Genomic DNA, 15,020 nt, shown 5'->3' with positions numbered 1-15,020 from the left:
TTTTACTATGTCGAAGCAATTCAGCATTATTTTCTGTATAAAAAAAATTTATAATAACTTTTTCATTAAATAGTTATTTCTGTAGTTGTTTAATTAAAGTGTATTGAAGCATAACTTGAGGTGCTTACAACTTTGTATGTAATTAGATTTGTATTGAAACTCATTGGTACAATATTTAACGGAAATTATTTTTGTTTCGTAAACGTCAAGAATCAAACTTGCAATGTTACTGATACATATATTGTTTCAAAACAATCAGAAATATATGATTTACTTTTTATAAAGGAATATAATAGCTTTTGGGGAGAATTTGATTTCCTTTACACAAAAACTCATTTTTCTCCATTAAATATTTTTTAGCATTTTCTGTCTTTATTTTGTTCCACGAGCCTCAATTTTTTAGTAATTTTACTGAAACTTTTTCTTTTGCTTCAGATGATTATTATGAAAATCACTAAGCATTGTTTTTTGAAAATATAAATATTCATAAGAACATTTTTTATATGGAATTAATTTCGCGAAGACATAAAAATTTTGAAGAAAAAATTATCGAAAGTGAATTTTTTTTTTTCAAAAGCCATTGAAGTTAAACAATAATCCATGCTAGAGATGATTTATATTAGCATTATGTGTCTTTAGTTTAATTTATAAGTTATTTGCCTAAAATTTGAGACGCGAGGAAGAATTTTTCATGTTTTTAATTTTTTTTAAATTTTGCTATTTTTTTAAAAAAATTATTATTATAAATTAATTTTAATAAGCTTAAAATATTTTATTTAGTTAAAAACATATATATTAAGCAATATAAGTCCTAATAAGCATTACAATTTTTTTTTTCAAAACTTCACGTGAAAGGTCCTGTGTCCCCTTAAACTCAGTTACCACAAATAATTACCACATTAAATAAATATTTACCATTATAACATTCATATAAATTTGCAATATAATCACCTTTACTGAAACAAATGTACAAAACACCTAGAAGACATAAAAAAACCCGCCCCCAAAGCACATATAAATATTCAAAACAGTTACAGTTAGTAAAAGTGAAAAAGAAATTCCTTATATTCCAAATCAGCTCAAAAAATAATGTGTTGACACCTAGATAAAAATAAACAAATTAAAGAGCAATAGAATCCAAGTGCTGCCATTTTTCTAAAAAATCCCAACAAAATATTTTGAAAAAGAAAACATAATCCCAATAAATTTTTTGTAAATGAAAACAAAATCCCAATAAATTTCAAGATGAAAACCAAATTGTTCACCGTCTAGGCCTGCTTAGACGGGCTTCAATATCGGCTAAGTTAATAGAATTTGTTTAAAATTTCTTTAATCAAAACATCAAAATTATTAAAAGGAAATTTATTTTTCTTTAAACTGTTTTTTAATACCTCAATAGCGGTCAAAAAATCTATACGGTTATTACAAATGAATTTGAATCTCATTATTTGACCAAATACAATATTCTTGAAAATTTTATAATAAAGGTTGGAATAAAAATGCGTAAGGTTAATAACATTAAAATTGAAATCCTTCCTTTTATCATAAACCCCTATGAGATTATTGTTATTAGAAATATTTATATTAAGATCTAAAATATAAGCACGAGAGTCTTGTGAATTGGTTTTAATTAAACTCAGTTTTTCAGGATAAATATTATTAATCAAATCAAAATCACTACAATCGAAGATGATTAAATCATCAATAAACCTAAAACCTTTTAAAAAATTATTCTGTAAAAATTTATGTTCATAAAAGTGAAGGAAATGCACTTGAATAACTATTACCCACAGCAATACCCTTAATTTGCCTGTAAAAACTAATACCGTTAAAAAGATAATTTTCAAAAATGTTGACGTTGCATAAATTAATCCAGTCTTCCTTGTCAATACCTTCATTAATCAAATAATGTTCAAAAATTTCAATACAAATATTTTTTAAAATATTGTGAGGAGTACTGGTAAAAAGATTTTCAAAATCAAAGGTAAGAATTGTAGTAACGCGAGTGTTGTTTAAATATTTAATAACTTCTTGGTTGTTATTAATGATAAAATTTTTATCATTAGAAATAATTTTGTTTAAAATATCGTTTACCAAAAACAGAATTATAACACCCTGTGCAGCATGTAGCAAATCTAAATTTAACAGGTGTTTTATGAAATTTAATGGTCGGAAATAAGTATGGGAAATTAAAACTATTTGGTTTTTATAGTGGGATCGCGACATAGTAACTAGATATGTTTACATAAAGATTATCTCCGGCTTATCTCATAGCGACATCGGTTTTAGTCTTTTCAGAGCTCTTTCACAGTGCACACGTTTTGTTGGTGACCAAGTCTTTCTAAAAAATTTTCTGCACCGTCCGTTCGTTCAGCTTTTTGCTGTTTAATTTGTGGTTTATAATTGGACAACATTACACAATACTGTAAGTAATATTCTTCTTGTGTACTGATATAATAAAAATAAAGTAATCATTAACCCTAGATTTGCATCATGTCAAACACGAAAGAAACAAGGAAAGGGTTAAAAAAAAAGTTTATATCTCTTGAAGATAAAATCGAAATTCTAAATCGTTTAGAAGGCGAACTATCGTCGGTTGCAAAATCAACCAAGTTGAATGAATCTACAATTCGAACCCTAAAGAAAAATGCAGACAATATAAGGAAAACTGTGGCAGATGGCTGTCCGTTAGGCGCGAAACGTGTTACTCGCACACGAAATTCTAATCTGGTTAAAATGGAACGGGCGTTAATGATCTGGTTCGAAGACTGTATAGCCAAAAAGATTTCCAAGCCAAGTTTTCCAAACCATTTTCGACAGATTAGAAAGTAGTGAAAATAAAACCCTTACTCAAGTTTGGATGGAATTTTCTATTTTAGATTGTATTAGAACCGTGTCATCGGCTTGCGCGGAAATTAAACCATCAACGTTTAATGCGTGTTGGAAACCCCTTTTACCTGAAATGGTTCAAGCAATACAAGATGATTCTACAATTTCACTCCCAGTTACAGAAATAGTAAACATTGCTTCTCGTTTAGGCGATGAAGAATTTACAACAAACCATCAGGATGTAAGAGAACTCGTACTCGGGGAAGAAACTTTAGATGAGGATGAACTGATGGATTTAATTGATGCACCCACCTCAAATCCATTGGTAAACGAAAATAAGAAAAACGAATGGGAGCCAAATGTCGATTTACAAAATGTGAAAAAAGGGCTAAATTTGGCTAAAGAATTAGAACTCCATTTCATTGAAACTGATCATTCAACGGTGCGTAGCGCAAAGTTTAAAAGAGAGTTAAGAAATTGCTTAGCTCCCTATAGAGAGGTTTTAGTGGAAAAAGAGGTTTTAGGTTAAAAAAAAGCTACAATCGAAAACCAATGTGAAGATGAACCAAGTGAGGAAGACATTTTGCCTATTAAAAGAAGACGAGTTAGTTTGGTATCAATTCTTCATATAAACTCTTCAATTCAATAAAAATAATTTATAATTTATCTTGTCCTTATTGGTCTCCATATAACGCGGTACGAGTGTTGAGTGATGTAAATTTTTGGCGCAAGAGCCATGGTTTGGCTAAACCGCGCCCAAACCTAGGTAAAAATTACTGTTGCTTTGTTAAAATCATAACGCGGTACGAATGATGTGATTTGTACTAATTCTGCGTTTCTTATAGCGCGGTTTCCATACAACGCGGTAGACGGTTTCCATAGAACGCGCTACGAATTAGCCTGGTTTGTACGGTTAAATCTGAGTTTCTTATAGTGCGGAACGCACTCACCGCGTTATAGGAGGGTTAACTGTAATTATTATTTGAAAATAAAGTTTTCAAACGAAGAACATATCATTTTGGAATTCTCCGGATTTATGAATCAGGTAAGTGTTTGGATTTTTATAATAAAAAATTTACTTGTAAAATTTTTTTTTCTAATTTGATGATACAAACGTTAAAAAATTAAAAAAAATAATTATAATAAAAAAAACATGAAAGTTTTTTATTTTAATTTTAGGAATTTTTAGAATCGTTTTTTTTCCGTAAGCGTTCTTTATGTCGCGTTTTTTAATTTATAAATAATGATTTTTATTGAAACACAATTATTTGATAAAAATTGTTGTCAAAAAACTTTTTTCTGCAGAATTAAATGATAGAAAAATCATGGGCTTATGTATATTTTTCTTCCATTTTAATGTTTATTGGTAAATATTTTTCCGATGTGTTTTTGATGTCCCTTCTCTTAAAAAAATCGATACCATTTTGTTTTCGATTGCATAAGAAAGAATATCAAACATTTTTCTTTTTTAAATTTACTAAGCCACAATAAAGAAGGAACGTTGCAATGATAAACGCTACATTGTAGACGTCTCCAGACCAACTGAATGACTCTTCATATAGAAATCGCAGTATTCGTCTCATACAACATCGTCCCCTATAGTTCGTTGCGATCGCGAATTAATGGTTTTAAAAACAATTCTTCCTATAAGTATAAAATCAAAATTGGAAATAAGTTTTTTTTCATTTTTCATTTCATATGCGCCGGCAAATGGAATTGGCGGGCACATTGGAATGTGATGAGCGAAAGTATACTATAGAATACTTGACTCTTTAAAAGGAAAAAAAAAAGTTTTATTTTTTAAGCAACAAATAATCTATAAAATTTTTTGCATCCATCAAATTTGTATCATGATTTTCTAATTTAACAACAATTTTGTAGAACCGGGATAGCTTGATTGGGAGGACGTTAAGCCCATGTTCAAGAGGCCATTAGTTTAATCCCCGCCGGCCAAAGACTCTCCGAGTACAAAATGGTGACTGGTGCACTCTAAACATGTTAGGGTCACAAAGCCCTCTAAGTTCCCATAACTAATCAATACCCCTGGGGGTACTGGATCGGAGATAGATAGTGCTTTGGTTCAGGTAAAAATTACGATCTGCGAATGGATGGTGTGTGAATGTGTCTTCCCTGTAAAACGGGCTATGATGTATAAGTGTGGAAAAAGTTTAATCCTTGGCCATAGATGGCTCCACTGAAAAACAAGAAGGAATGTATAAGATAACAACAGCGGTTTTATTTTTTCAGATAGCAATTTTGTCAAATGCAGTTTTGTCTAAACTTTTGACAGAGTCTTAAACAGAGTCTAAACTTTAGAATGTCGGAAAAACAGAAAAATGACATTTCTTAGTTTTTAAATAGTAAGTTGTTGAGAACTGATAATGCCAGATGCATTTCGGTGAGCCCGGCGTAAACGAAAAGTCGCCAAAAAAGTTTAGACCTCCGCCATCTTTTATTTTTTAAAAATTTTATTTTCTAAACATATAACAATTAAAAATAAAAAAAAAATTAATAAACTAAATAAAAAAAAACACTACATACATAAAATGATGTTTTTATAGATAGTTTTTAAAAAATTTGAATATTCCAATAAATGAGGATAATAACTTCCTCGTTTTGATAAAATGATCGCTTAGAGAATTTTCCAGAAAAAGATATTGTCAAAAAATATTATGCGAATTTTCTCTATACATATTTAAATCAGCTCACACAAAGAAAAAAAAGACCCAAAAATATTTCGATTATGCCTGAGAGCTATAAGTATAAAAATACATTTCTAACACGTAATGTTTTAAAGACGCTATTGGTCTATTTTACATTTTAAGTTTTAAACATGATCTGGAAATGTTCAATATGTTTGCACTCATTACAAGATAATGAAGAGTGTGGTCACATTTTTCATTCGAAATGTTTGTCAAAATGTATATCTTCTGAGCGCTATAGTACTCGTTCTTGTTCAGAGTGCCGGACAGCTGTATACCACCCCATTGAACTACATCAATCTTTGGACTTAGAATATCAGTATTTTCCTAAGGGTGAAATGGAGATAAATTGGAGAAAATGCAAATTAATGAACTGGGCTTGAATATGGCAACAAGTGATGCCCTTTTCAATGCTGAAAAGATGAAAATTGGAAAAGAATTACAGGAAGCAAATTTGAGACTGGAGACTACAAGAGGTAGTGCAAATATTGCAAGAAGCTCAAGTACACGAGTTTACAGGAAACATAGAAACGATGAATTCTTTGAAAAAATTGGCAATGTATTGCGCATTTTTAAAACAAGAATTGATCAAAGCAACTGCAGCTAATAATATTTTAAAAGATGAATTAATGATCTTTAGAACTGAGCTTGTGATAACTCGCCAAAATTTAATGAAATGAACCTGCCAAACACGATAAAGGAGAATCTTAACTGATAATTGATGCATCTAAATTTTATTGAATGATTTCGAAATTAATTTGTTCCGTTAAAAAGGAATTATTTATTTGAATTTATTCTTGCGACAAAGCATTGCCTTATGTGTAGCATACATGCCTTTCAATTTAGGCGATTTGGTTGACATTTATAATATTTTGAAACTTACAATGATTCAAACTATCATTGAACCAATTTGATTGAATTGTTTTAACGTATTTTATTTTTAAAAGACATGATGAGAATTTTATAATGAAAAAATTATATCGAATCCCTGATGCAATAAAAATATCTACTTTAAAAAAATTAGTCTTATGTAAAGATTTAATTACTCCATTTATAACTTTTATAACTACTGATTAATAACTACTCCATTTTTTCAATATAAAATACCTATTCTGTGTTTTTATGTCAAGATCTGACAAAATTGTTATCAAGATCTGACAAAAAGAAGAAATCGGGGTAAAAATCATCAAAACCACTTTGAAGATTAACGGTTATTCAAATAATCACTTCTTACCTCTCTTCCATTTATTCAAAATTAAATAAGTTTTAAAATCTCACCTTCTTCAGTAGTAATTCGTCAGAGTTTTATAAATATTTTTTTTTTGCTTAAATAATAGTTTGAAACTTCTAATACACCGGCTTTTTTGTTTTTATTTATTGCTTGGATTATAGAAATATAGAGTATATCGGCTAATACGGAATACCTAGTATTTTTCCATGTTGCTTAAAAGCTGTTCTGATAAACCAGAGTTTGAGGATTTAAGGATTTATTTCCTGTAAGCATATCACTAAGTTTAAGGTATATTATAAAGGTGCAATAAATTTTTTGAGTTTTGGAGTCGATATGGATACCATTATAATAATACGACGTTATTGAAATGAATTAAGGATTTCCTAATTTAGAAATTTGACGTTTCAATTATGATAACTGTACAACTTAGTAATTAGTACAAATACTGTATCATTAGTCTGAAAACAAGTTATATAGTTATTTGCCATTATAAACTTTTATGTTATCTAAGACACTGTTCAGCACAACTGTATTTAAATATGCGAATCTTCAAACCCTCCACCAATCCTTATATTTCTTTTAAATAAACTTTCAATTAAAAGTACTTAACTTTAAATTTCTGATTATCAATAAATAACTATTATGTAAATAAAACTTAGTTGAAGAATGTTATCTGCACTGAGTATTGTGCTTAGCTTAAATAAAACCACTGATAGAATATTTATTATAAGTAGGTGGCAGAAACAAACATCTGTTGAAGATTCAAACTTATTTATATTAAAAATCAAATTGAAATAATGAATAAATTAATAATTTGAAAAATAATTCTTTCTTTTGTTCTTAATATTGAAGTATATATATAATTTTAATCATCTTTTTCTGAAATAATGTTCTTGTTCTGAATAATGGTCGTATGTTCTTGCCATTTGCAAAAACAGGTTTTACTTCTATAGGTTATTCTTACCACCCACTTTGTAAGACCAGGTCCCAAGATAAGAGATAAGATATATTGTGTAATGGTCAACGGTGTTTTCCCCTTTGTTAACTGTAACTGAATCTGTATACTTACCTCAGTTGTGCTTTGATAGTTATAGGCTGCAGTTATATTTTACTTGTATGAGGAGGATGCAATTAAAGTGAAATGCAATCTTTGTTCCTGCTTTATCTCAAGAGGTGGAACAGGCAAAAAAGCATCAACTTCTCCACTATTAAATCATCTAAGGAGAAAACATTTAGCAGAATATGCCAAAATTAATTGCTGCAATGAAAAAGGTCAGGATTTAGGTTTTGAATCCACTGATGATTGTGTAAATGCAGGTGATCCCAGTACAAGTTCTAAAAAAAGAAGATTGGATCATCCAACTTTAGAGGCAGTTCTGGAAAAGAAAAAAATCTGGGATATAAACAATCCAAAAGCTGTGGAATTACATTATGCTATTGGCCAAATGATAGCAGTAGATAATCAGCCATACTTATTTGTGGAAGATGAAGGTTTTCGAAATCTCAAGGCAAAAGCACAACCACAGTATAAAGTTTCATCAAGGGAATATCTCAAACAAGTAATTATACCAAAAATGCATTTAAAATGTAAAGAAGAAATTGAGTCATTGCTTTCTTCAGCTACATATATATCTTTAACTACTGATATATGGTTTAATTCAGTAAATAAAGACAGTTTTATTAACTTTACTGCTCACTGGATAGATAATGATTTTAATTACAAACATTTTGTCCCCTGAGGGGGTTTACCTTCTTTAGGTAAACACAGGGAGTCACGCCCCGGGGTACCCTAGTGATCTGTCCTCCCTTCCGTTTCCTCTCCCTTTACTCCTACTTTCCCCTTTCCCTTCCCCCTTGTCGTGGTTGCCGAATTTACTGGTAAGGGCTTTTCATTTGTGTTTGATTACCACCCTGTTGTAACAGACCCAGATGGGAAGAGACCACCCGCGTGTTTGCCGTGCGTGGAGACCCGTGTCCCTGGAAAAGGGGATCCTGGCAGTTGAGGGGCATCTTGGTACCCCAATACACTGCTTTGGCCCGTGCTTCAGGTAAACGGGAGGTGCATATTGGCCTGTGCGCACCAATCGGCTGGTCACAATCGTCATCTGTTGACTAGGGTCAAGCCCGGGGTCACCTACTGGGCACCTCGTTAAGGGTGGAGGCTGCTTCAGAGGTGGCTTACGGGCGTATAGCTATTGGTCAGCATCGGTGTCAGATAGCGGGTTGGTGGCAACACCAATTCGTTAATTGCATCCCCTAAGTAGGACTCCGTGGTGGGTGATGCCGCTAGTAGTAGAAACAATTCTTATTTTCTATGGCTGAAAATGGTAAGGTGTTCAGTTCCGCACACCAAAGCAAAAACAGCGGAACACCCCTTACACCATATGACTACGCTAGATTCTTTATGATAAATCTAACTAACCCTGCTATACCAAATACATCTTTCACAAATATATCCCCAATTTTGATACACAAGGCTCTTCTCACTGTTTTGGGGGAAGTAGCCTCGGTGAAAAAGCTGCGTTCTGGTGACCTCCTCGTTCAAGTATCCTCAGATAAACAAGCTACTGTTTTAGCAACATGTACTAAAATGTGCTCGTTTGATGTTGCTACTACACCACATAAATCTTTGAACACCTGCAGAGGTGTTATTTCAGAAGCAGATTTCATAAATGACACAGAAGAAATGATAGTAGAGGAATTAGAAAACCAGCATGTTTCATCTGTACGAAGGATCAAGATTCGCAGGGATGGTAAACTCATCCCTACGAAGCATCTTATCCTTACGTTTAACTTACCCAAACTGCCATCTTCGGTGAAGCTTGCTTGGCATAACTGTCCAGTTCGACCATATGTGCCCAATCCTTTGAGATGTTTTAATTGTCAAAGGTTTGGACATTCTAAAACATCGTGTCGAGGCAAAGCTACCTGTGCTCGTTGTTCTGGCATTGACCACGAGGACACTTCCTGTGAGTTGCCACCCCTTTGCGTAAATTGCAAGGGTGATCATGTGGCCTACTCCAGGGGTTGTCCTAAATGGTCACAGGAAAAGGAAATACAATCTATCAAAGTAATGCAAAACCTGACATTTAGTGAAGCACGCCGCATAGTTACAGCCCGTACACCTCGTCCGGGTGTGTCCTATTCTGCGGCTGCTAAGATTTCATATAATTCAGTGAGCACTCAAACCGATATTTTACCAGCAAATTCCTCACAGCACACAAACCGAAAACTTCCTATTCCATCTACTACACTCAACAAAAAACCCGTATTTGATTTTACTGGACCGTCGACATCTCGTAGGCCTATATCAACATCTCCTCCACCTACAAAAGCATCTCGAACTAATTTCTCAGAAAAAGTTCGGCCTGCCTCAGTGCAGAACTCGTACTCAAAACTACCACCTAGTGAAAAGCCTGGCATAACCAGAAAAACCCCAAATTTAATCAAAACAACAATCAATCTACTTCTGCTGCTTCACAGAAGATGGATGATATTTTGACGCTACATCCTTCGGAAGATGAATCCCTTTTCGATGAACTTCCGATGGACGGCGAACCTTCATCCTCTTCCACTTCAAAGAAAAAGAAATAATGCCAATTTCTCTTATTTCTTGGAACTGTCGCAGTGCAAGAAATAAAATGTCTGATATCAGAGATATTGTTTTTAAATATCAACCCACATGTTTAGCACTTCAAGAAACATTTTTATCCCCATCAGATAATTTTAAACTTCGTAATTATGTCTGCCATCGGAAAGATTGTGTCGATACTATTCGACCTACCGGTGGAGTTTCAATTTTAATCTCCACATATTTCCCATCATCTCGCCTTTTACTGTCTACTCCTTTACAGGCTGTTGCCGTTCAAGTTTACTTTAGCATCTCCATTACAATCTGCTCTATTTATTTGCCTCCGCATGCTTCGATACCCCAATCAGAGTTGAACTCATTACTTCATCAACTTCCTGCACCTTTCCTGCTATTCGGGGATTTTAATGGTCACAGCGAACTATGGGGTAGTTCCGACTCCAATGCTCGCGGACGCCAAATAGAAAATCTCATAACCGACCATAACTTATGTTTACTCAATCAAGGTGAGGACACATATTTTCATGCACCCACACAAACGTTCCATTGCATTGACCTAGCTTTATGTTCGCCTGCACTTTTGCCCTTTTCACAACTTTCGATCGATAATGATCTTCATAACAGTGATCACTTTCCTATAATTATTTCATATATAGCTACTGTTAATAATACTCCCAGACCCTCTGTTTTCATATATCACCGGGCTGATTGGAATCTTTTCAATCAGCTTGCTGATATCACTGAAGATATGGTAACTGATAACAATATAAATGACGCAGTTGAGAATGTAACTTCAGTCATAATACATGCTGCTGAAATTAGCGTACCAAGGACATCTACCTTTCCTCACCGTCTCCGTAAGCCTTGGTGGAATGCTGAATGCTCTAAAGCTCACAAAGAGAAGCAGATATTATGGAACACCTTCCGTCGCTATCCAACAAACGTTAACTTTGTGGCTTTTAAACGAGCTAGAGCTTTTGCTCGCCGGACAAGACGCCATTCCCAAAGGGACTCTTGGAAGCGTTACGTTTCATCCATCACATCTACGACATCTCCCAAACAAGTCTGGTCGAGAGTCAAGAGGGCCAATGGTATCTACCGTGAATTTCATCCTCCGGTATTTGATATAAACGGTACCACGTACTCTGACCCTGTAGATGTAAGTAACATCTTGGGTGAAACTTTCGCTGCTATCTCCAACTTTGACAGCTACAGTCAAACCTTTCAAGCTCACAAACTAGTTGCTGAAAGCCGCAAAATAAATTTTAAAACGAGGCAACATTTTCAATATAACCGAGCATTTACAGTCCTAGAATTACAACGAGCACTCGCTAAATCCCCCAATACAAGCCCTGGCCGCGATGGTATTGCATATTGCATGCTTCGCAACTTGAATACCGCGTCCTTGCACAACATTCTAGTGCTTTTCAACAGAATATGGTTGGAGCAGATCTATCCAAACAGCTGGCGTGAGGCGATAGTTATACCCATCTTGAAACCGGGTAAAGATCCGACAGAACCAACGAATTATCGTCCAATTGCGCTAACGAGTTGTTTTTGCAAAATTCTCGAGCGTATGATAAACTCTCGTCTTGTTTATTACCTCGAAAAGAAACATCTAATTCCCAACTTTCAAAGCGGTTTTCGCAAGGGTAGATCGACTATGGATAACATTGTAGCTTTAGAATCTCGTATACGTAATGCTTTCGTCCGACGTAGCCATTTTATCTCTATCTTCTTCGATATTGAGAAGGCGTACGATCGGACATGGCGCTACGGAATTCTGAAGGCTTTGTTTGACATGGGTCTCCGTGGTCATCTCCCTGCATTTATCAAAAACTTCCTGAGTCAGAGGTATTTTCGAGTCAAATTGGGTAGTACTTTCTCTGATACCTTCATTCAATCCGAAGGTGTTCCACAGGGTAGCGTCCTAAGTGTCACACTTTTCATCGTTCATGCCTCTCTCATCTTACACATACTACCACCAACAGTTTTTGGTTCCCTTTATGTTGACGATCTTAACGTCTCGTGCTCAGGATCTGACATGAGAGTAATAGAACGTCAACTACAACTGGCAGTGAATAAAATTATAGAATGGTGTGACCAGAACGGTCATACCCTTTCACCATCCAAAAGTTCATGCATGCATTTCTGTCGGCTACGCAGACTACATAATAATCCTACCATTTACATTAATAATGCTGCTATACCCATTGTAGAGGAAACAAAATTTTTGGGAGTGATTTTCGACACGAAGTTGACATTTGGCCCTCATATTAAACAGTTGCGAAAACGCTGTGAGAAGACTATGAACATGTTACGCGTCATTTCAAATACGCATTGGGGTGCAGATCGTATCGCATTATTACGCATATATCAGGCACTTATTCTAGCACGCATTGATTATGCTTGTGCAGTATATGGCACTGCCTCAACTTCACACCTTAAAAAGTTGGATACAGTGCATCATACTGCCTTGCGTATATGTAGCGGCGCATTTCGTACTTCTCCAGTGGAAAGCCTGTATGCTGTGTGTCACCAATTGCCTCTAGATTTGAGACGAATGCAGCTCGGTTTAACATATTATTATCACGTAATCTCATCCTCATCACACCCTCTTAAACGGGAAACACTCCCAGTAAGTTTAGAACGAATTTATGATGCTCGACCCTCACATGTTCGCCCTCTTAATGCTCGTATGCGCTCGCTCAACCAATCATTCAATATCTGTGAATCTACTACACAATGTGTCGATCACTCGCTTATTCCACCTTGGAACGTTTCACAGTATCATCTTCATTCTGCATTCGAAGTATATAGTAAGTCTCAAGTAGCGCCTAACATTTTTCAGCAACTATACAAAGCTCATCGTCATAAATATTGTCAACATGTTCCGGTTTTCACAGATGGCTCAAAATCTCCTGGCTATGTAGGCTGTGGTATTGTTATTTCTGACGACACCTACAGTTATAAAATACCAACTATATGTTCCATATTCACCGCTGAAGCCGTTGCAATTCTGTTGGCATTAAGGCTTATTTCAACCAGTTTGAATCGGAAATACTGCGTTTATTCTGATAGCATGAGCGTATTGCGCCAACTCAAACATTTTGACAATGAAACTCATCCCATTTTGTGTTTTATACAGCATTTACTATTTAAACTTCAGAAGAATGGTTTCGATATTTTGTTTTGCTGGGTTCCAAGTCACGTTGGAATCCCAGGCAATGATTTAGCCGATACAGCAGCACGATCTGCCACTACTGCCCTAAACTTATCTGTACCATTCTCAGATGTAAAAATACACATTAAAAAGTATATAAAATCTTTGTGGCAGCAGCAGTGGGATAACCAAGTGAATAATAAGTTGCACGCTCATAAGTCAAATTTGGAACCCTTCCCTGTGTTGCGACTACGTAGTGCAGATGTTAAGCTAACCCGTCTGCGAATCGGACACACCAGACTGACCCATCTACATCTGTTGTTTGGTGAACCACCTCCTCAATGCAACACTGGTGATGTTTTACTTTCGATTCACCATATTTTAATCATTTGCCCGTGTTTTAACAGACATCGTCTTACCTTTTTTGGTAGTTCTATTTTATCTATGGGAGATTTGTTGGGTGACTCTCATCATCCTAACATTTTTGCATTTTTACGTGCTATTGGCATTTTAAACTGTATATAAGTTTTATTTTATTCATGATTTATTCACTTTTTACCATTTTACTTGTCTCACAAAATTTTACTGTGTTTTAACTTTGACATGATCTCAGCATTTTTACGCGTCGTTGGTATTTTTAACTGCATAATAAAATTTTAACACGTCTACTGTTTTATACACTTTAGTAAATATCTTATCACCTTCGTCCACTTTGCTTACTACGTATTATACTGTACTCATGCTTTATATCTGATTTTATCTGATTTTATTTAAATAATTAATCTTGTCTTATTCACCTGCTAGTACTGTTTTATCAGTTATAAATGTATTACAATCAAATTTGAATGCACTTAGACTTTTAAACTATTTTACCGTACTGTTTGGCCGTTTGTTTGGCGCAGCATGTCCTTCTGTGGACTTTGTGCCATTAAACCCAACATTCAATTCAATTCAACCGTACTGTTTGGCGCAGCATGTCCTCCTTTGGACCTTGTGCCACTAAACCCTAAATTCAATCAATACAAACATTTTGTGTTAAACTCAAGTCACTTTCCCGGAAGTCATACTGGAGAAAATGTAGGCAAGATGTTAAACAGCTTCAGCGAGGAATGGAATGTGACAAGCAAAATATATCTGGTCATTCGTGATGGTGGTTCAAATATTGTAAAAGCCGTAAATGATCTCAATTTAGAAAGTGAATCTTGTTTTTTACATAATTTGCATTTGATTGTAAGTGATGCATTAAATGATATCATTGCTCTAGGAAGAATTGTTGGCCATTTCAACCATTCTTCTTTAGCTTGTTCAAAATTTAAAGAAATACAAGAAAAACAGTTAAATTAGTGCAGCATGTTTCAACAAGATGGGACAGTACATTTTACATGTTGAACCGCTTACAAGAATTACAAAATGCTATATCCATCTATGCGAATGAAAACAATGAAATTCAGAACTTTTCATCATATCAGTGGACTTTAATTGAAAATTGTATAAAATTGCTTCAAC

This window comes from Parasteatoda tepidariorum, chromosome 6 (genome assembly GCF_982258835.1).
Source record: "Parasteatoda tepidariorum strain Cologne lab strain chromosome 6, Ptep-v5.0, whole genome shotgun sequence".
Lineage (NCBI taxonomy): Eukaryota > Metazoa > Arthropoda > Arachnida > Araneae > Theridiidae > Parasteatoda > Parasteatoda tepidariorum.
Note: the sequence above shows the minus strand (reverse complement) of the source record.